Source organism: Myotis yumanensis, unplaced genomic scaffold (assembly GCF_028538775.1).
Source record: "Myotis yumanensis isolate MYYU_CA2020_CCGP unplaced genomic scaffold, mMyoYum1.0.hap1 SCAF_7, whole genome shotgun sequence".
In the NCBI taxonomy this organism is placed as follows: Eukaryota; Metazoa; Chordata; class Mammalia; order Chiroptera; family Vespertilionidae; genus Myotis; species Myotis yumanensis.
Genome location: NW_027223758.1, coordinates 82,838,609 through 82,863,280, shown reverse-complemented (window position 1 = coordinate 82,863,280; position 24,672 = coordinate 82,838,609).

Below are 24,672 nucleotides of genomic sequence, written 5' to 3'. Positions count from 1 at the left end.
TGTTTCATTCGTTCAACAAATACGTACAGAGCGCCTCTGAGATGCGAGCACGGTTCTGGATGCCAGGAGTTCCATCAGCTACATGTGATGAAAGCCAAGCCCGAAGAAAGGAGAGCACCAAGGTCTGACACCTTTGTTCTCTGACTCAAAACAGCTACAGATTTAGGAATGTAAGTCAGAACGTTCATAGGATTCTGTAGCAAAGACTTTAATCTTTCCCTGGGAGAGGCCTGGTCTTTGCCCATAGCTTCTGGGATATAATCTCTAAAGCCCTTGGAATGTCATGCCTGATAGGAATGTTTTTGTTTGTCCAGGCTCTTGAGTCACTCCAGATAGTCTAACAATGTGATTGGGGAGGGGGGTGGGATTGGAGTAACGGTATCAGTGAGGCCTTTGGAGACTGGAGACTGAGAGCAGGCCATTGGGCAGCCAACCGTGCCTGTGTGGCAGAGCCCTAGTCAGAGCTCTGGACACTGGCCTGGGTGCCCTGTCCTGTGGGCAGTACTCTGTGAGTAGAATCACACATCGTCACTAGGAAAAGGGGCACTGCCCCCACTTCACTGGGAAGGGACAGCTGGAAGGTCTGTGCTCGGAACGCTCCTGGACTCTGCCCCCTGCACCTCTTCCTGTGGCTGACTGTGATCGTCCACTTTCACGAACTGTAGCGGTCAGTGTAACGGCTCTCAGGGAGTTCCGAGTCCTTCCAGTGAGTGACTGAACGTAAGGGTGGTCTTGGGGACCCCTGGACTTGCAGTCGTTTTTCAAATTGGCAGGAAGAATATGACTTACACAGATATCCACTTCCTGGTTTAAGAGAGAATAAACCTGGTTTCCTGCCTCATATTCATTCAAAGATGAAAATGTGAACGAGAAAGAAAGGAAAAAAGAAGCTTACTAGAGGAAAATAGGAATGAATTCTTTTTATAATCTTGCAATAAGAAAGGCCTTTCTAAGCATGATGTGAACAGCACAAGCAATAAAGAAAATATTTGATAAATTTGTCCACTTAAAAACTTGAACATTTTTGATGGAGAGAGAAAAAAAAAAAAGACAGTCTAATAAAGTCTAAGTCCATACCCGGCCGGTGTGGCTCAGTGGTTGAGCATCAGCCTATGAACCAGGAGGTCACCGTTTGATTTCCGGTCAGGGCACATGCCCAGGTTGTGGGCTCAATCCCCAGTAGGGAGCATGCAGGAGGCAGCCAATCCATGATTCTCTCTTATTGACGTTTCTCTCTCTCCCTCTTCCTTCCACTTTGAAATCATTTTTTTTTAAATCCAAAAAAAAATTTTTTTTTAAATATCACTGCAAAAACTTATTTACAACACATTATACAGATAAGGGATTAGTTTCTCTTATGTAAAAATCAATGAGAGATCTTTCAAATTAAGGCCTGACAGTTAAGAAAAACTATACAACATCACTAATACACAAATAAAAAGAAAACAAGAATAAGATTTATTTGTTTGCTCACTAGATGATACCCAATGTTGGCTAGGGTATGGGAAAATATGCACACTCATATATTTGTTAATATAACTTTTTAGGAGGAGAATTTGTCAAATCTATTTAAACTTAATTATTTAGACTTATTGGCAAACTCATTCCTTTCAGCATCATTTGTAGCTTCACAAAATTCAAAACAACTCAATCATCTATTTATATGGGGTCAATCAAACAAATTAGAATACTTTTATTAATTCAACAAAATGTTGATTGTCTGCCATCAGATGAAACTTGCATTTTTGTGGGAGGAATGGCAGAGCAAATAAGTAAATAGATACAAGGTTTGTCACAAATGCTTCAAGAGAAATAAACCTGATGATGTTTCCTAGCAAGGATTGGCAAAATATGTTCTCCAGACCAAATCTGGCCTGCCACTCTTTTAGTATGGCTTGAGAGTTAAGAATGATTCTTACACTTTTAAATGGTTGGGGGGAGGGGAATTAAAAAAACAAAAACAAATAATATTTCACGATGTGAAAATTAGATGAAATTCGAATTTCAGGTCCATAAATGAACTTATTGGAACAGAGCCATGTTTAGTTGTTTGCATCTCATCTATGGCTGCTTTTGCCACTGCAGTGGCAGCTGAGTTGCTTCTGTAGAGACTGTCTGTCCCACAAAAGCCTAAGATATTTGTTATCTGGTCCTTGGCTGGGAAAGTTTGCTAACCCCCATTTTAGAGGAAATTAATGGAGGACCCAAGAGAAATGAAAACTTGTATCCACACAAAAACCTGCAGCATTATTCATAAGAGTCCCAAAGTGGAAACAACCTAAATGCCCATCAACTGAATGGACAGCAGAATGTGGTAGATCCAGACGATGGAATATTATGCAGCCACAGAAAGAAATGAATGAACTATTGGTACATGCTACAACATGGTACATGCTGAACCATGAAAACATTATGCTCAGGGAAAGAAGTCAGATGTATGATTCCATTTACATGAAATGAGAAGAATAAGCATATCTATAGAGGTAAGAGAGTAGATTGGTGGTTACTTAGGCCTGGGGGCTCGAGTGGAAATAGGGAACGACTGCTCAAGGGGTTCTGCAAATGTTCATGGTTCCTTGCCCAACCAGCAGCTCAGTGGTTGTGTGTTGACCTATGAACCAGGAGGTCACGGTTCAATTCCCGGTCAGGGTACATGCCCTGGTGGCTGGCTCAGTCCCCAGTGGGGGGTGTGCAGGAGGCAGCTGATCAATGATTCTCTCTCATCCTTGATGTTTCTATCTCTCTCTCCCTCTTCCTTCCTCTCTGAAATCAATAAACATATATTTTTTTTAAAAAGAAAATGTCCACAGTTCCCAATAGTTTCTTTTGGGAGCTGCTGCACCAGTCCTGGCCTGTTCACCTCTGCACTTCTTGTGATGCAATAAAAAACAATGTTTATTTTGTTAAGCCACTGCAGTAGGGTTACTATTACGTGAAGCTAAATGCAATTCCCAAATGATACAGTGGGTTAGGAAGCCACGGAGAGCAAAGAAATGATCAGTAGCTAGAAGGAGAATCAGAGAAGTATAGCGTCTTAGCGGCCAAGGGAATCGAGTTTGCACCAAAGAAGGCCATTGCCAGCAGTTGTAGAAAGGCCCAGAAGGCGATTGTCGAAAGGGCATTCTAAGGACAAGCGTGGCAGAGCGGAGCTGTGAGTGGATGGAAGGCTGGCAGGGCAGCTTGTATGCAGTGGAGAAGAGGCCCAGGGAGTTGAAGAGGCAGAAGTCAACACATTTGTCAGGTTGTTGACATGAATGTTCAAAATGACTGGGATAATGGCAGGGTGAAAAGAAAGAATGAGAGTCAGGTGCCAAAGAGTTATCTAGGAGCTTAGGAACGGGTCCCAGAGAGCAGGGCTGAGTCCTGCATGTAAAGAGCGTCCTAGCAGCACCCAGACAGCGTTTCAACAGCCTGTCTTGTCTTGGTGATGTCACAGCAACTGCTTGTTTCCAGTTTTCTGTGGTTGGCCAGATGCTCAGGATCAGTCTCTCACTCTCATGATTAGTAAAGTTGGACCTAGAGAGCCATGTGCCTATTGGCTTACGGTGGGAAATGTGCCTTTCCTCAGATTAACACGCTGAGAATTACATGTGTTTCTTGGCCTCCTTTACCTGGTGTCCAGGTAACTGGAAAACCAAGTTTATTTATTTTTTTTAAATAGATTTCTTTATTGATTTCATAGAGGAAGGGAGAGAGAGAGAGGGAGAGAAACATCAATGATGAGAATCATTGATGGCTGCCTCCAGCACATCCCCTACTGGGGATCGAGCCCGCAACCCAGGCATGTGCCCTTGGCCGGAATCGAACCTGGGACCATTCAGTCCACAGGCAACCTTCTATCTACAGAGCCAAACCAGCGAGGACAAAAACCAACTTTATAGTCAGAAGATTGCTTGATGAGCTCAGGACCGGAATGCTTAGATTAGTGTGCTTTCTCAGGCGCGGTGGGGCAGCTGCATCCCCTTCACCTGGGCTGTGTGCACCTCTCTCAACTCCGGTCCGCACATCTTCCCTCAGTTGTGCAGAGCCCGTTAGGGCTGCTGGAACTAGGGCTTCCTTCATGCTGTGATCTGAGCATGCAGATATCCCGGGTCACCTGGGGAGGCCTGGTGTGGCTGTGTTCCTGTCTTCTCAGCAGCTCTTTTAGAAGCCGCCGAGAGTTAGGTGGTGAGACTCCCGTAGACTAACATTGCAATGATTAGCACCATTTTCACTTTCAAGGAGTGATAGTTATTTAGCCTCATCCTCAAATTCAGGACTGCATGACTGATACTCCTATAAACCAAAGACAAACGTGGATACTAATCACTTCAGTTCTTTCCAGGTTGATAGCATAGCTTCAAGTCCCAGAACCAATACCACCCCTAGCGGTGGCCGGAAGGGGGCCAAGGTGCCAGCCCACCTGTGCTGTGCCTGCTCCTTTCTGCACAGTGGGCAAGGGATGGTCTTCCCCGCAGAGCAGGCAAGCATTTGCCTGGTGGCTGACGCACCTACTTTTTGGCTCAGAAAATAGAGCCACTAAACCCATGGGATAACACTTGTTTTGGGTGTTTTCAAAGAGAGTAGAGAAATATTTGGAAAAGGTGAGCAAGTAATATTCTTTATCCCTAGGCACAACTCCGTGCACATTGTCCGGAGCTCGCAGCCTCGCCCCACCCCATGCTCTGTGGCCCCACCCTGGTCTGAGTGCACCTCTTTCAACAATATGGCAGCAAGGCACCTGCCCGGGATGGCAGGGGCGTGAACACCTGGGTGCTGCTGAGCAGCGGGAGGCCCTGGAGAAGGGCAGTCTGAAGATAAGACTGGAGGTGCCATGGCAGCAGCCATTGGACTCCTGAAAGGAGCACTAGGAAGCCACGCTGGAGGTAAGAAGACTGTGCACACCCTGGCAGTTGAGTAGCTTGTTTCAGAGGAAATTGGATGCTGGGCAGGCCATCTCACCCAGAAGTCCAGTGACACTGTGAGGAAGAATGTGAAAAAGATTCTTTTACTGGGAAAAAGGTCACACCTTATATAACTTTTGAGGTCCCTTCCAACGCTCATGGGCCGGATTCTCTGACCTGATACTATGGCAATTTACCAGAATTGTATGTGGAGGGTATCTCGTGTTTGTGTGTGTGTGTGTGTGTGTGTGTGTGTGCGTGTGTTTATATATATCCTGGCCATTGGTTGTCAAAATCCTCCCAGCCATAACCTTGCGATGTATAGAAAAGTTTTGGTTGAGTGTAAGTGGACATAGAACATCATGACTTTGGAAGGAGATCTTAAAGCACTAGGTATACTTGGCATTGAAAATACATAGTTGCATTGTTTTGGGTATGCTAACTTATGAAACATAGTCCAGAAGTATTAAGTGAAAACAAAGCAAGGGTCAACAGTGTGAACAGCATACCTCCATCCATTTTTAAAATGATATATATGTGTCATTTACAATGATATGTATATGTACGTATTTATATATTCGTACACAACTCCGGAAAGATACCCAAAAATCTGGTAACAGCAGTTGTATCCGAGGAAAACTGAATGACTGAGTGTGTGGAATAAATTGTTTTCCACTGGATTTATTTACTTATTTATATATTTATTTTACTTCTATGCAATGTGGTTGTGTTACCTATCAAAACAACAACAACAATAATAAAATAAACCTTAGCAGCCTTAGTGAGAAACCCAGTTAGTAGTGAGTACAGGGGGGTGTGAAGAGGGCAGCCTCGAGGAGTCCCAGGGAGATGAATGCCCATATTTATTTTATTTATTTATTTATTTATTTATTTATTATTTTTATTGCTAAAAGTATTACAAAGGGTATTACATATGTGTCCTTTCTCCCCCGTTCTCCCCCCCGCCGCCCCGCCCTTGAGAATGCCCATATTTAAATGAATGTCAACCTTGCCCCAATTTTAGAAATCATTTGTGGTGAATTCAACAATAGAACTAGATTAGTTTGGACTTGAGCCACCCTCAAATGGATCAAAAAAATGAAAAAGGGTCTCATGACTGTTAATAAGCCAACAAGTGGCATTCGCTTGTGTTGGGAACACTAATTCCTGTTCTCATGGATGGGCATGCTGGCGCCTGGGCAGGGTTTCCTTTTTGCCACCAGCTGGTGGTGTGACCTTGAGCAAGACACTTCGTTCCTCTTGGGCTCCTGGAGGAGTAACAAGCTCACAATTCGTTATCTAAGTCATTCTGTGGGAATCAGGGTGTGTGGGGGGGAAACCACTGCAGAGCAATAGAAACCTCAGGTCCTGGGGAACCGGAGAGCCGATAAAGGAAAGCACATTGCCATGTCCTGTTTTCTGCAGGAGCTTGGCAGGCCCTTTACCAGCTCCAATGAATCACCAATCTCTGTCCTGCGTGGCTTGAGGCACAGCTCACTGCACAGATGGTGCTGGGAGCCCAGCGAGCCTGGTTAGGTGGTAAATCTCCTCTCCAGCGCTAATCCCCAGTAAGCATATGCTTAATTAGACAAGGCTGTGTGGGACCTCCATCATACAGATGACTGAAAATCAGTGCAGGAGATGGTGCCGTTTCATTTTAAAAAGAAAGATACACATATGGGTAAGGTGTGACTAAATTAAGGAGACAGATTTGGTTAACCTTTGAATTTTTATTGTATACTTAACTTTACAGAGACTAATTTTAACTAAAACACCACCCTAGATTCTTTTCTGATCTTGTTTAACATGCAAACATATGTTTAAAATTATGTATTGTATTTTTATTTCAATGGTAATGCATGCTTTTACAGAAATATAATTTTATTTCAAAGGTAATCACGCTTTTTATAGAAAAAAATTAAAACTACAGAAATATATAACACAAAATATAAAACTCATGAAAGACAGAGAAAGAAAAAAGAAAGGTACCATGTTAGTAGGGTTGCGAATTATTCCAGTTATACTTAGCTGTGTTAAGGAATAGGAGTTTCACTGTGCTATAAAAACTTTTAAATGCTCTGATATTTCTCACAAGCACCTCGCCCCGGATAGTAGAAATCTTAAGACTTGCCAATGAATTGTATCCCCATGTTCTCTGGTTAAACATGTACTTTTAAAAATACGTTTTTATTGATTTTAGAGAGAGAGAAATGGAAAAGGTTAGAGAGATAGAAACATCGATTGGCTGTCTCCTGCACACCTCCTACTGGGGATCGAGCCCCAACCGGGGCATGCGCCCTGACTGGAATCGAACTGGTGACCTCTTGGTTCATGGGTGGATGCTCAACCACTGAGCCACATTGGCTAGGCTAAACATGTACCTTTGATGGACAAATTCAGACTTCTCAGAGAGTAATTCTCCATTAGGCATCAGCTGCTCAGGGATTGGAGCAATCTGATACCTAAACCTGGTTACTACTACTGAAGGGCACACACCTCTTTGGATTATGTGCCTCATTGCCAAGGTCTTTGAGCCCAGCCATTGCTTCAGCTGCACTTGCTTCTGCTGGTCCCCTGACCCTCTCAGCACTATTGCATCCTCTGCAAGCATGTGGCTCCAGGTGGATCCTTTGCTGGCTGCAAGCAGGCCAGGGAGAACCAGGAACACACCATTTGTCTAACTCCCATCCGACCTGCCTCAGCCTCTCTCTGCCCTTGAAGTAGCCACAGGTAGGGTTTCTCCTACATGGCATCTGGGAAGTGAGCTGCTGGCCCCAACGTTCTTGGGCTTCCCAAAACTTACTTGGATGTTTAAGTGCCTGCCTGGCCAAAATGGAGAGGAAAAATCAGTCTTTCTTCTGTGTTCATCCCCCTGAGGGTCTCTGTATCATGTCCTCCTTGTCTCTAAGTCAGCCAACCTCGGCATTCAGTCACCGCAGGCGGAAGTGGAAGTTTCTTGCACAGTGGAAGGAGCCGCATGCCCTGAGCCCTCCTGGATTAGCCCCTAATCTGGTTAGCCAGGAGCTTCAGGAATTTGGAAATCCTGTTTGTCCTGACAAAGTCTGTCTTTCAGGACTTTTTCCATGCCATAAAACCCAATTTTGGATATCAAAAGCAAATTATTAACTCTTCCTTTTTCTTACAGTACAAACTCTAAGTAAACACATTAAGACCTGCCTCTCTTTTCCTCTGTCCCCACCTCCCACACACCTCTCATTCTCTTTTACCCAACACAGATAGATTTCATCGGCTGATTAAAGTCAAATGCATACAATGGACACAAGACACTAGGGTCTATGGGAGGCTAGGGGAAGGTCAAGGGGAGAAAAAAAAAGGAGACATATATAATACTCTTTGTAATACTTTAAGCAATAAAACAATAAAAAAAATAAAGTCAAATGCATAGAATGGTTAAGCAAAAATCCACATTAATATACTCAGAAATATTACTTGACTCACATAATTTTTATTGTGCAATTTTTTCTGACGACTAGTAAGATTGAACATTTTAAAAAACATGTCATATATATAATATTTTTATTGCTTTATAATAGTTCTATTTATAGTAAGGCTGTTAACTCTTTTTATTTAATGTATCATTTTCCTATAATATGTTTTTTGGTCTTATAAAATGTTTTATGGAAACATATATAATTCTTGCATTTCTATTTCTTTCATGATATTATGCTTAGATAATCTGTCCTAAGACCATTTAAAATGTTTACTTATATTTCTTCCACATTTTTACATCACTAAGGTTTTAATTATTTTATTTTTCCCCTTTAATATATTAATTTACTTTAAGATACATATAGTGTAAAATGAAGCCCAAACTTGACTACTTCTAAGTTGCTGATTTTTCCAGAGTCATTTGGTGAATATTCTAGAAACAGAAATATTTATATTGCTGTATTTGGTGTGGATGTATTAATTTATGCTTTTCATCACTTAACTTTTTGAATGACAAGCATATACAACCTCTTACAATCCGATGAGTGGTTTCCTCCTGAGTAATCTCTTTAGAAGACTATAATTATTTTAAGGATGCTTCCATTGCTGGAAAATTCTTTGCTGATTTACTTTGGAAATTGGTTTGGGAAGCAGCTTTTTGAGCCACATAGAAACCAGTCTGGTAACTTAATAATACTTCTCTTCGGACCCCAAATTGCACGCTGCAGCTCGATTACCCACCTTATTTGCCAGAGAATCTGATTCCAAATGACTCCTTTCTGTTTCCAAAAAGAAAATGCACTTAGAAACATGCTGAAGATAAGCAAAAGGATGGGGCTCCGTTCTGTTATGTTTGTTTTAATGTTGATCTTGTGACTTTGTAGTTGCATTTGATCAAGTGTGTATATGCATGTACACAAATAAGTTTCTATCTTCCTGCTCTACATATTTGACTAGAACTATAAATGAAAGTCTGACAAAGAGCCGTGCGCTCTTGGGAAGAAGGTACTGGCCTCTAAACTAACCCAGTGCTCCTTCTCTTCCCTCCAGGAGGAGGCTCATTGGCTCCTGATCCCGATTCAGATTCACCAATGGAAATAGCAAGTGATTCTTGGAACAAGATAAGCTCCGTAAGCCCATGGTTCCATTTAATTTTTTCTAGGGCCCTACACACTTATAACAACAACATTGACTAAAGGAAAGAAATGCCAAAATTGATATCCCTCTGGATTTTATACATCTCCCAATTTTCTAATTGCCACAGCTATTGCCAACAAAACACACTGAAAGAATGCCCCGTAAGGAGAGGTCTCAGAACACACCACAGGATAGGACTGCAAATTTCAGTGATTACAAACAATTAGAGCGGGCAGCCAACATATAATTTTCCTTTTAGGCATGGACATAGAATGAAAAACTACTTACTAGGCTGGAATAGATAGAAATAGAGCCGTTTCCCTTTGTGTAAAAAATCACACTTGATCAAGTGGAGATTAAAGCTAATGTGTTCTCCCCCCTATTTGCTTTTAAAATTGAGGGATGTGGAAATTAGTGAAATTAAATTCACAGCTGCATTAGTTGCAAGTAACAAAAAAATCTTATTTGATCTTGCATAAGCAAAACAGAGGAATGTTTGGGCTTGTGGGGAAAAGGAAAGAGCTGAACATCCAAACAGTGAGAGAGCCAGGGATGCCGTGGGGCCTCCAAGAACGATTGGAATCATGGCCCCAAGTAGGACCAGAACCGTCTCCCTCTGTTCTGCATTTTGGCTTCTTTCTGCACATTGGTTCATTCCATCTCACTTTGGACCAGACTTCTCCATGTGTCAGAGGGGATGTCTGTCCCCAACTCCTAATTGTTGTTATCTCTACTATTGGAGAGACACTGCCTGTCACATTGTTTTTGGCTTGAGGTGCAAAAATCCCGCTGTTGGAAGGCTACCATTCAGACTACAAATATTGTAGATCTCACCAATATCTGCACAGATAGGCATGAAGTGTCTAGGAAGGGGCATCTTTTCCAATTTCCACAAAGATGCCATATGGGCTGTAGTGACCCTGGGTAGGGTTCTGATTGGCACAGGTTGGGTCACATGCCCACTCCTGGACCAGTCAACTATGGCCATAGAGTTGAGATCATCTAAGAACATGGCAGCCCCTATGGGATCCTTATAAGTGGAAGAGGAACAGTTTCTAGAGAAGAAAGGTACAGTTCCCTAAAGAAAGGGATATTTATCTGATGGGCAGAAAAAATATTAATTGTCCACTATATAACTATAGCAGTTTTGTGAGCCTACTGCACATTTTCTCTGTACTTTGAAAGAATTTCTTGCTTCTACTCTTCTTTGCTAAATTTAAACTCTAATAGGGCAAGGACTGAAGCTCCATATGTTCCCAAAGCCAACACAAATACTATTTGTTAAAAGAATGCATCAGCCCGGCCAGTGTGGGTCAGTGGATTGAGTATTGTCATATGCACCAGAAGGTCACTGGTTTGATTCACAATCGCCAATAGGGGGAGGCAGGAGGCAGCCGATCAATTGATGTTTCTTTCTCATCGATGTTTCTCTCTCTCCCTCCCTCCCCCTTGCTCTCTCTCTAAAAATCAATACAAACATATTTTTAAAAGAATACAGCAATTAATTTATTAGATGGTTCATCTGAGTATAGAACATCTTTCTCTTCTTTATTTCTTACTTCCTTAAACAGTTAAAGAATTCTCTTTTAGTGAGAATTTGCATGTGGTAAACTCTCTTGGGTTATGTGTAGGTGTCTATATTTTGCCACCTCTTGAATGACAATTTAACTGTGTATAAAATCCTAGCTTGCCAAATATATTTCTTGCATTTTGAAGATATTAATCCATTATCTTTTGGCCTGTATGGTTGCCAATAAAAAAACAGCTGTTAGTCTAGTTGTCACTTATTTATAGGGGATAGCTTTTTCTCTAACAATTCTTAAAGATTTTTAATTTTGATATTTTGCAACTATAAAGTATCTAAGTATGGATTTAGTTTTATTTTATTACCTGCTACTCGGTATTTTAAGCCAAGGATGTGTATCATCCCTTAATTCTGTCAAATTTTCAGCTGCCACCTCTTCAATTGTTGTTTCTCTCCATTCTTTTCTTTTGGAATTCTTATTAGATGTATTATTCAGTTTCTCAGTTTATTCTCCATGTTTTACAACTATTCATGAAAACTTTTTATGTGTTTTGTGCTGCATTCTGAATGAATTGTGATACTATCATTTAATCAACTCCTTTGTTCTTTTTATAATACTTATTTTTTATATATATTTTATTGATTTTTTTTACAGAGAGGAAGGGAGAGGGATAGAGAGTTAGAAACATCTATGAGAGAGAAACATTGATCAACTGCCTCCTGCACGCCCCCTACTCGGGATGTGCCCGCAACCAAGGTACATGCCCCTGACCAGAATCGAAACTGGGAACCCTGAGTCCGCAGGCTGACGCTCTATTCACTGAGCCAAACCGGTGAGGGCAACTCCTTTGTTCTTTAAAAGTATCCAGTGGCCTCATTTTTTAAATTTCAAAATCTATATTTTTATTTCAAATTTTTTAAATCAATTTTGTCATATATAGATATTCTTATATCTGCCTGTTTGCTTTTTTATTTGTCTTTCATTTTATGGGTGTGATTTTAGTATGTAACATACTTATATTTAGGTCTTTATTTTTTCAGAAGAACCTCTAAAATTTATCTCTGATGGAACAAATTTGTATTTCATTTTATTTTTTTTAAAATATATTTTATTGATTTCTTACAGAGAGGAAGGGAGAGGGATAGAGAGTTAGAAACATCGATGAGAGAGAAACATCGATCAGCTGCCTCCTCCACACCTCCCATTGGGGATGTGCCCGCAACTAAGGTACATGCCCTTGACCGGAATCGAACCTGGGACCCTTCAGTCCACAGGCTGACGCTCTATCCACTGAGCCAAACCGGTTAGGGCTCATTTTATATTTTTAAGGACAATTTTTAAATTTTATTTTTCAACTATAGTTGACATTCAAAATTATTTTGCATAGTTTTAACAGAACCAGCAAAGTTGTATTTTAATTACTGATTTTCACTGTGACCTTTCTTAGCCTTAGATTTCTTTGTATGCCTTGTATAATTTTAGTTCTATCTCTCTTCTTTATTTAGTAGATTTATGATTGTTTCTTATTAGTCTCCCCCACCCTCATTCCACTATCTTAGTCTAGGTCTTCTATATGGTTCTTATACATATAACTAGGCCTTATGTATGTGGGTGGCGTTCTGGTCCTATAATGTAGGAGAATGTTTCAGAGCCAGTCATCAGGCCATTCATTGGTCAGCTTATTTCAGTTTCTGATCATGGGACTGTGTTTCTGTCTCCTACCTTCCTAGATGTCCCTCCTGCCTTTACAAAACCTGTAAGCACACACATTAGTCAACCACTTTCCTTTTCCAGCTTCCCTTCATGATCAGGAACATCAGTGATCTTGGCTTCCATACTCTCATGTGGAGCACAGTACTCTGGGGAAGCTGAACACCTAGCCACCGCTGCTGCCTCTAGACCAGAAGGCCAGCACGCCATGGCTTCGGCTCTGTTTCCTCCTTGATGTTTATGTTGTTTCTGGGTCGTGGAGATTTTTGTCTTGTTTTTGAACTGGTAGTGCTATTTTAGTGTTATTTTTTTATAGTCATCTATTACTGCTATACTTTGGAGTAAAAGGGATGCTTCAGAATCTTCCATCTCCACTGGAAATGTTAACTCCATCATTTCACAGTAAAGAGGTGAAGGGGTATTCATCAGATTGAACACTAGCATGTGTACTCATTTATTTATACTTTATTCCATAAGTGATTTGAGGATTTTTTCTATAATACTTAAAATAGTAAAATAAAATTAGTTTTAAGAGGGAATAGTAATTAGAATAGAATACTAAAATTAGGAGGAAAATATAAAATTCACGTATTCACACATGCCGTTGATAAGGGCCCACATTTTAGGCTGCATCTTTGGCCCTGAAATGCCAGGATAGCTGAAGTGAATAAGCACAATAGATTACCTAGTTCTCTCTTTCTACAATGAAAACCCTTGCCAGTTTTTTGAGAGAAATAAAGTATTTTTCTGGCAACAAGTTATAAGATAAATTGGTCCTATGTGCATCATAGCGGGGCCCTGAGAAGTGAGACAGATGATGCCTTCGACAACTCTGTTACAACATTAGTTTCCCAACAGAACCTAAGCCATAATGCCCACTCAGTGAGCATATGGCAGATTTGAGACAAACTCAGGTATGTCTTTTTTTTTTCTTTCAGAGCATGTTTGTTAAAGCTGGGGACAGTGGAACAAGGAAGGGCTGGGACAGAAGAAGCAACAGGAGAGAGCCTCGGCGGTGCTCCGCTTTGGCTCCCTAGAAATGTTATAGGAAAGAAGCGAGCCAAGGTGGGGCTGCCGGCAGCTCTCTGAAAAGTCAGAGAAATCGGGGCCTTGGAGACAGGTTCAAGGGGTTAACCTGGGATGAGCTGCCACTGCCCACTGCTCCCCTCATTACAAGTCTCACGGAAGCCCTTAGAATTTAGGAGAAAAAGTAAAGATGCACACCTGAGAGGGAAGAAAGGCCTGGGGGTGCTCCAGAGAGAGCCTGCCAGGAAGGAGTCTCAATCAAGTAACGCTCACAATACTTCCTCCTCTCTGTGGCTCTAAAAGATCTCCATCTAAGAACCTTGCATTAGATCACTTTGACCAAAATGAGGCAAGAGGTCACTTCCCTTATTATTTATTACTAGAGGCCCAATGCACGAAAGTTCGTGCAAGAGTAGGCCTTCCTACCCCGGCTGCCGGCACCAGCACCCAGGACCTGGGCTGGCTTCCCTCCAGCCCTGGCTTCGTCAGGAAGGACGTCCGGAATGATGTCTGGAAGACGTCCGGTCTAATTAGCATATTACCCTTTTATTATTATAGATATTTTTATTGTTGCACAAGACAGGAACTCAGCTCCAACTGGCTTCAGCAAAACAAAATGAAGTTTTTACAAAATTTTTATTGTCTCATGAAACCAACTAAATAATTACAGAGAAGGCAGGGTAGCTCTGGCTATAGAGACAACTGACTTCTGGGAATCAAACGCTGCCAGGATCCTCTCCATCATATTTCTCTTCTGTCTTATGTTGCCCTCATTCCTTCTTTCTCTCCGTGGGGCATTGTAGGTGGCCAGAGGCAGCTTTAGCCCCATAACCAGAGGAAAGAGTACTTCTTCAGTGGATCAAGCTGTAACACATCTTAGGGAAGATTGACTGGTGTGGTTGGGATCTTATGCCCACTATGAACCTACATTGATATTTAACAAGCATTTATTATGTACCAAGGTCTGTACTAGAAGCTTTGAGTGGATTATAACATTAAATCTTCAGAATAACCCCATAGGAGCCGTAGAAGGTGAAGATAACCACTTTTCTATAGGTGATTTTCTCTTGGTCTTGGCCTCTCAGTTCCTTGATCCCTCACCTGCAGTGACCTTGCCTTTCACCCTACCAAGCCACTTACATACTCCCACGATTATGCCCTAAACGTTACCTTTAATGGCAGCATAATCCCAATGTTAAGCGTCCCACTCTCCAGTCGCTACTTCTGGTACCCTGACTGCGGCATTCTTAGACTTCACTAGGTCCTCCAATCCATTGATCCTATCACCTTTCATTGTTTTATCAACACTTTCTGTCCTCAATCCCCATAATCATGTTCTTAATTCTCTCCTTATCTGGGTTAAAAACTATGCTTCATCATTGTTCTGCTCAGAAGCTGATCCTGAGACCAGGATCTGAGTGCCAGTAGTTTGAGAGGTGATCCCAGGAAGTGTGGTAGGGGTGTAAGAAAGTCAGAAAGGGAAGGAAAGGAGGTGAATAAAGAGAATTTATTGAACAGGTGTGTAAAACCCCTCAGATTTATCCCCTTCTCTGAGGCAAAGAAACTAGGGTAACCCTTCCTGCATTGGCTGGAGTTTATTCCTGGAAGCACTGACATTCCAGCACTTCTGGCCTGCCTGGAACACAGGCCAACAGAAAGTTGGATGGGGATTTGCAAGGGCTTGGCATAAAAAGCCAACAATTTGTATGGCTATGGAGTACCCCTTGCTTGGGGTAATCTTATGATTGCTGGTGAGAAGCAGATCCCAATTACAATATAGAAGCCAAAAATGTCAGCACCTTACCTTCCCAGCCCAGCCTGCAACTGCTGCAAAAAACAAACGCTGAACTTGGTAAACCTAAGGGATCTGCCCAGCTTCAAAGAGGGAGCTCTGGTAATGCAAAGGAGGTTTGGTGGAGAATCCATTCTGGTGGCAATCACAGGTACTGAAGTGACATCTGGTTTCCAGGAGCAACAGGGCTGGTAATGCCAGTGATGGGTGGTGCCAGTGTCCAGTGCCATTGAATTGGAAGTGTAAACTGAGGTACCTTGTGTTGAATGGTGGTGGCAGTGATGGCCACCTCCCTCATCATGCTGTATTGTGATCTTGGCTGTGATCCTAACTGCTGCCCAGACTTCCTTGTTTTTGCTTATTGTCGGAACCTAATTTTGCAGCCTTCCCAGCAATTGTGTCAGCATCCCAATAGCTTTTCAACAAATTCCTTTCTTCTTAAGTCAGCAATGTCAACTTCTTCTGTTGCTTGCAACTAAGAACCCCAGCTATTACAAAGAATACTGGATGGGTGGGTAAGAGGTTGGGTGGATGGATGGATGAATAGATGAATGGGGCTACATGAATAGAGGTTAATCAGGCACAAATGCATTCCAGGCAGAACAAAGAGCACAGCCTAGCCACTGAGAAATGAGAGAGCATAGTGTACTGGAAAAACTGCCAGGAGTTCAGTCTGGCTGGGGGCCAAGGAGTAAGGTAGGGAGTGGTGATGTGTAAAGCTAAAGAGACTAACTAGGACAGTTCATGAAGGATCTTTAGACATGATAAAGAGTCTTGATTCTATCCTGGAAAAAAAATTAATCAAGATAGTGACATCAGATTTGCAATTATAAAATATGGCATCAAAAGAAATCCTGGCAGCAGGGAGAATGGATAGGAGGGGAGCAAGGCTGGATACATGAAGACCAGTTAAGTAGCTATGGCAATAATTCCAATGAAAGATGACAAAGGTCTGAATCAAGGCAGTGAGCTTGGAGAGGAAACATTGGATCTGAGATGTATTATCCTATATAATAAAAGCCTAATATGCAAATTGACTGAACCACAGAATGACTGGTAGAATAACTAGTATTTATGATGTTCACTGACCACCAGGGGGCAGATGCTCAACGCAGGAGCTGCCCCCAGTCCTAAGGGTCAGGCCAACCAAGGTGGATGCTAGTGGGGGATCCTACCCGTGCACAAATTTCGTGCACTGAGCCTCTAGTACAGTGGTTGGCAAACCGCAGTTCAAGAGCCACATGCGGCTCTTTGGCCCCTTGAGTGTGGCTCTTCCACAAAATACCACGTGCAGGCACACACGTACAGTGCGATTGAAACTTCGTGGCCCATGCACAGAAGTTGGGTTTCGGCCTGGGCGAGTCTATTTTGAAGAAGTGGTTCAGAAGTGGGGGGTGTCGGTCGGTCAGGCGACGGGTGACGCGGCGAAGGCGGGCCGCGGGATACGCAGCGAGGGGGAGGCGCGCGCGATTCATGCACGAGTTGAGTGAGCCAGTCAGTCAGCAGTCTCATTGTGCAGTGGTTAGTGCCAGTCGCATCCGCAAATCACGCGGGGGTGACAAAAGTACCTACTCGAAGCATAAAGTTACCTGTATTTTTCCAACCAGCTGCAAATCCTACAGGTATTTTTGTCATCAATTTAAGAATTGTAATTATTTTGTGTTGGTGGCTTTATTATTATAAAATGAAACTTATCTGTTTAGAGGGGTTTAAATACCTAACCTTGAAAAATAACTTCTCTCGCTTACTGTTTATTTCCTTCCTTAGCACGCATGACAACTGCAATTATTTGATGTGACTATTTATTTATTTAAAGTTGATCTTCCTCACTAGAATGTAAGTTCCAGAAGGATGTCATATTATCTCCAGCCTTAGACACATAATAGGCATTCCATAAATATATTAGTATATTGAACTCATGTTGTTAATACTAAGTACTCAATCCAAAATTATTAAGTTAATACCTACCTATATAGTTTAAGTTTAAAAAATTTGGCTCTCAAAAGAAATTTCAATTGTTGTACTGTTGATATTTGGCTCTTTTGACTAATGAGTTTGCCGACCACTGCTCTAGTATATTATGAAGTTAGAGACAAAAAGCATTTTGTCCTCATTCAATATACAGAAATTAAGGAAGATCATGGATGACTCCAAATTTTCAGCTTAAGTCAGTAGATGATAATGACACTTACGCATGCAATCATTCATTCAACAAAAATTTAATTAACAATTATTGTAGGAGGTACTGGATACAGACCTGGTCCTACCTTTGCTGTGGTAATAGTTACTCTATATTAGGCTCAGTTTATGAGTCTTCTCAGATATTCTGGGCTTTAACTTCTCTGGGACTCTTGGCATTTTGCTCTGTTTCAGTGACTTAGTTAAGTCCCTTGTGGTTTGATTGTCCAAGGCCGACCAGCGACATACCCACAGACTCCTCCCATCACTTCTGGACTCTAGGGCAGGGCACTTGGCTTTCTGAGTGGCTATCAAAGAATATGGATAACACAACTGGGCAGTGTGGGAAGTTAGCTTCCTGTGGGACAATCTTTGACTAACAGGAAACAGGGGACATAAAGTTCCTCCCTTCCTGGGATTGTTCCAACACGTGATTACTCCATATTGTCTATATGAAGATGTTCTGTATGGCCACGTGGTTGCACCTGTTAAGAGACTGGCTGTTAGGCTTGTCATTAGCGGTGGTTATCACAGTGATGCATCACCATGCATTGCTCCCCATTTTTCCTTACCTTTTTCCTCACTGTTGCTGCTTTAGGATAATACCTCCTAAGTAAAGCCTCGGCCCTTAATCCTTGAACCAGGCTATTTTCTAGGGAGCTGGGCTAAGACACACCCACACAGACAAGTTTGAGTGAACGTAAGTAAAAATTATCCATTCATTCAAAAATATTTATTGAGCACCTCCCTATATATTTGAATTAGGGATGCTATGGTGAAGAATACAGACATGTTTCCTGCTCTTGTTGAGCCTACCTTCGATGGGGAGTGGTAACAAATAATAAGTCAGCACAGAAATAAATGATCATAATTACAGATAGTGACAACAATTTTAAAGAACAATTTATGATATGATAGTGGGACTGGTATATATGTGGGGATGCTGATCTAGACTGGGTGGCCAAGGGGACAAAGAATAGGTAGAAGGAAAAGCCTTCTCTAGAAGGAGGATCAGGTCTTTCACAAAATGTCACTGGGAGGATGAACCTGGAAACAGACATGTTGTGTAGCATTGGGGTTTAGATGCAGATAGGAAATGTAGCCCTAATTTGACTATAAAAAAGTTGGTCATGACATATGCATAGAAAATAATGGGAATAGGGAGATTGAAGAGAGTAGAGAAGCGATGAGGGTGCAGACCAGGGACAGGTAGAAGAGTTAGTGAGCAGTGCCAGAGCAGAAAAGGTAGCCACTATGTGTATAATCCCTGACACTAAGTGCCCATAGAACTTTGGAGAAGCCTAGTCCTTGGTTTTCTTAGCTCCAAAATAAGGGTATTGATCAAGCTCCATGATTGTATGAAGGCAAGAAAGAGCTGAAATGAAAACTCTATGTAGCTATGTAATTTACCCCTTGAAATACAGCACTGAAGTCTTTAGGACCCAGTAATAATTGGCTTTCTCTCACCATTAATTATATTCTGGCCATTTATCAGGTAACACAATTGTCAGACTCCCTCACCAAAATGTCTTTTTCATAACTGAGGACTGTTTACAGTAAAGACAAACAATTGGGGCTCATTATCAATTATTAGGACACTGATTGTGCATCTATTGTCTACTCTAGTCAGTTAAGTTCAATAAGCTCTTCAGTATTCATCAGAACAATTATGCTAATAAGCTTGAAATTTCCCAAGAGTATTATACTTTCACATACTTATCCTACCTACCAGCAGTCTGGCTCAGTCAATATTGTCACACACAATCTATCCTATATAATTAAAGGCTAATATGCAAATAGACCGAATGGCGGAACAACTGAACTGAGCAACTGGTCGCTATGATGTGCGCTGACCAGCAGGGGGTGTGCATGGAACATGGCAGGCAATGGTTGCAGTGAGATAGTGGAGGAAGTGAGTGGGGGCACCAGACCAAGACAGGGCACTGGTCGCTGTCATTAGGGTGAGCCTCTGGTGGTTACTAAAAATTCTTTGCTACTGCGCCATGGTCCTACCTGGCGCTTGCACCTGCTGCCGGCGCCTGGCACCGGTCCCGATCGCTTGGTGCCATCAGCAGTTGCCAGCCCCCATTGCCCCTCAGGGCTTCTCCACCTCCCCCTGCTCCTGAGGGGCAATCGGGGAAGCAGCTGCTGCTCGCACCCACTGATGGTGCCGGCCCTGGTTGCACCCGCTGCTGGTGCTGGCCCCAATTGCTCTGCGCCATCAGTGGATTCGAGTGGGGTTGGTGCCATCAGCACATGGAAGCGGTGGCAGCAGGAGTGGGGCCCACAGCAGGAGGGGCCAGGCGTGGACACAGAGGATGGGCTGAGACCCACCCCTGTGCCCACTGCAGCCTCGCAGCCCACAGTTCCTTCCAAGGTGCATGAATTCATGCACTGCGCCCCTAGTATATACATAAAAGCCAAACGACTGGAATGATCGGTCACTATGATGCGCACTGCAACCAGCCAACTGGCCCAATCAGGGATGGGTGGGCCAACCAACCTCCGTGGCCTCTCCCTCCGACAGGCCAGGCCCCGATTGGCCCCCTATCGAGGAGAGCTGGCCAGACCCCTCCCATGCACGAATTCGTGCACCAGGCCTCTAGTTATAAATAAGGCATAAGGCCCTACTGTTGACATATGACTACCAAATTATGCCCCCTCATAATAGAACTGTAAATAACTTGTACATTTGTTCTTTTAGGGTTTAGATATTGGCCTGTTTTCCCCACCCCCAAAATATGTAGATTTTAGATAATATTTAAATGCCTTTATGGGAGTATTCATTGCATTGGCATTGTATTATAACACTACAAGTAATATTTGAACAGTCACTAAATTAGCTATCTAATGATCAATAAAGCCAATGATCATTTGTTTTTAAATGTATAAGTAAGAAATATTATATTAATTGTCAGCTGTCTGGAGATTAAGAAATATAACTTGTTTTCCCCAAATATTTTTCTCTCAACAAGAGGCAACTTTTCTCTCAGTCTCTTTACCTCTTTAAAAAAAAATCCCTAACTCACCCAGCTGGTATGGCTCAGTGGTTGAGCATTGACCTATGAACCAGAAGGTCACCTTCGATTCCCTGTTGAGGCATATGCCCACGTTGTGGCTCGATTAATCCCCAGTGGGGGGTGTGCAGGAAGCAGCCAATCAATGATTCTCTTATCATTGAGATTTCTATTTCTCTCTCCCTTTCCCTACCTCTCTGAATCAATAAAAAATACATTTAAAGAAAAACAAACAAACAAAAACCCTACCTCAATGGTTTGTTTTCTTGAGTGATTTTGGCCACAGAATAATAATTTTCCATCATAATCAACCATTGCTTTTATGATTGGCACATAACAGATACAGATAAATACTTGCTGGATCCTTTTTTTTTTTTGTATATGCTTTATTCTTGTCTCCATCAGATGTTAGTTTTCATTTTTAACAAAAGTTAGCATGTGAATAAGGAATGTGTGTGTGTGTGTGTGTGTGTGTGTGTGTGTGTAGGCAAGTGTACACATCTTCAATACAAATTCTTTTAAAACATAAAATTTCATTGTATTGAGATAAAAATCCAGCTGGTATTGAATTTTTTTCTATCATTATTTACAACAAAAGTAACCCCACAACATTTGTTGTTTACAATTTTTACTTAGGTTATTTCATGTAATCAGTGTCCTTTCAGTTGCAAATAATTGGATGTTTCCTTAAGATGTAGCAATGCTCACTGCAACTTAGCTCCACCAGGATGAGTAAATACAGAGATCAGATGTTGAAGAGACACTCAATGGATGTGTTGAGAAGGATGGGGCAAAGCTGTGTAGAATGCTTGTGGACCTATAACACACACAGAATGCTATACAAATGCTGTATTTCACTTCAATTACTTAGTCTTTTGGTAAGGGTGTGGGAAGACAACTGAGAATGAGATGCTTTCCTTATCCTTCAGGAATGTACAATCTAAATGGGGAGACAAAACATACATACACGAGAAAGCTAAAAACCTTCTCAAGGCTAAACTAACAGGCCAAGATTAATCAAAGATTAATATCATCTAGGAAAGGCTTTCCAGATCTCGTAAGAGAGATGGACTATGAGTTGTATCTTTTGAAAAATCAACACATGGATAAACATTTTTAAAAATCCAAACTACAGAAGAAATAATGAACTTTAAGTTTTCCACTCATGACTTCCAAGTTCTCATTCCAGAAGCAACCACCATTACCATTTTTCTTATATGTCTTTCTAGTACACTTAACGACTTTTAAGTTGATTCCGAATTGATTTTAATTTCATTGACTTTGCAATGTCATGAGTGATGAAGGGTTAAACTTAGTGTCTATTCACATAAAAATAAGATTCAGTCAATATAATTTATGCAATAGCAATCTACTGATGATAGGTCTTGAAGTACCCTAGTGGATTTCCCAGTTGATTGTTGCCACGGCAATCCTTCTCCATCTGCCTTCAGTTTCTGTCTTGACCCACTTTGGTTTAGACACATTTCTAGCAGAGGGGACAGTAGGCATGTTCCCAGTTCAAAACCCTATGGGGACTGCATTGGTAGCCAGATTGCCCCTCCTCCCATTTCTTCAATCTCACAGATCCTAAAAGGATTCCAGAATGAAAGTTAGGGACTCAAAAGTCTGACACTTCGGGAAGATGGTCTTAAACTTCAAGCATATCATCTACTAAATTACTGTACCCTTTAATTGTACCCTAACTCCCATAGCAGATTCTTCTGGAATCCCAGCCAGCTCAGGAATCCCCCATCACCCAGATGGATACCAAATGTACATCCTGGTCACATACGAAAAAATATTTGTGTCACCCAGGGTAGCTTTATTTTTTTTTAATATATTTTTATTGATTTCAGAGAGGAATGGAGAGGGAGAGATAGAAACATCAATGATGAGAGAGAATCGTTGATTGGCTGCCTCCTGGCACGCCCCACACTGGAGATCGAGCCCACAACCCAGGCATGTGCCCTTGGCCAGAATCGAACCCGGGACCCTTCAGTCCGCAGGCCTACGCTCTACTCACTGAGCCAAACCAGCCAGGGCAGCTTTATTTTTTTTTTAAATAAATTTTTATTGATTTCAGAGGGAGAGGGAGAAACATCAATGATGAGAATCATTGATCAGCTGCCTCCTGCACGCCCCCTACTGGGGATCGAGCCTGCAACCTGGCATGTGTCTTGTCTGGGAATTGAAATGTGACCTCCTTCTAGGTGGACACTCAACCACTGAGCCATGCCTGCCAGGCCCAGGGTAGCTTTTCATAGGCCATTTCATATTAAAATGGTTGGCTTGGGTCAGCAGGAAGGACCAAAAACCAGAAACAGCCTTCCTACTTCTAAGTTGAAGAGCCTTTGCCCTGGCCTAGACCATCCTCCCTGGTGGCTCCGGGGTATGGAAGCAGAGGCTTAGGAGATGGATCAGTTCCATCAGTTGGCTTCCTGGGTCGCTTTCACAAGCAATTTTACAAGGTGGGTGAGTAGAGCTGCCTCTAAGCTGGCAATGGAAGAAAACACCCTGGAGGTCAACTTTTGAAGAATTTCTGCTAAGTTTATCTTAGCATAAATACATGAAGGCAACCGGAGGGAAGAAATGTTAACAATTATTGATTTTCTTTGAACGTCAAAGCCCTGTGATATTTACTGTTTTATTTAATCACCACACAACTACATTTGAATAGCTATCATTGCAGGTGAGTTCCACTTGCCTAAGATCACAGATTTGGAACAGAGTAGAACTAAAAACTACAATTTGCCTATCTCCGGGGTTCATGCCCCTCATCACGACTTTTCGGTGGGAAGAGTACTTCTGTGTTCAAGGAGGGAGATGGTGGGCATGAAGATTCTGAAAGGACTTCTGGAAAACCTGTAAGACTCGGGGGCATGGCCAAGTATCTCTTCGGAAGACACCTTCCTCGGAGGAGCCTTCATATCTGAAAGGAAAGCATCTACTTCAAGAACTCTGACTGTTGGTACTTCTTGTTGACTCGTTTATACTGTCAGTGCCCCTTTCCTGCTTAAGCTGCCACAATGAAATTCACGAAGGCGCCCATGAAATCGAGCGCTGCACAGGGAGCCCCGAAAACTGCCTTGTCTCTGCCACCAACCACCTGCGTGAGACCTAACTTTCTTTTTAACTTTAGTTCTGTGGTGCTCCCTGCCCAACGTACTAAGTGTTCAATAAATACCGGATGTGATTGATTAGTTGGGTTCCATAGTTCAGCAGAGATCTGGGTGTCCCTGAGGTGAAAGCGAAGTTACCCGAGTGCAGTTACGCCTCCACCAGCTTTGGGCCGCAAGCAGCTTACTAGCAGTTAAGGGCCTTGCAGCGCAGATGCTGGGGGCCTACCCACACCACCGGAACAGCGGAGAAATGAAGGGAAAGAGGATCCGGCAATGAAGGGGCATCGAGCTTATTTCTCGGACTTCACAAGGCTCGTTCACTGCATGCATCATCAGCTGCATTTGTTACTGAAGAGAGAACCAAGCTTCAGGTTAAACCCGGCATCCCTCACCCTGGCCCTAAAGCCCACAGGTCCCCGCCCCAGGGGCTTATTTACATCCCGGGCCCCGCCCCCATCTCTTAGCCCGGGGGCCCCGCCCACTCGCCCGCTCATTCGCCTATGGGCGCGCCCGGAGTGGGTTCAGTACCGCGGCTTCGGCGGAACCATCCTCCTGCGCCCGGCTCGTCCCGTCCTCCAGGCGGGCTCGGTTCCTCCGAGGAGATGAGCACTTGCCCCTCCGCGGCTTGCTGAGGGAAGGTGGGCCCAGCGGCGGCCCTCACAGGCCCCACCCAATGGCGCTGGAGAGACCGAGAAGGGGACCCAGGGCCGAGGCAGGGGGACGGGTGACCCCGGGGCTGTCTCCCCACTGCGGCAGGACACGTGCTTCCCCTCCATCCCCTCCCATAGCCTCTCCTGGGAGCTCCCCGAAGACGAAGTCAACCGAAACCGGGGG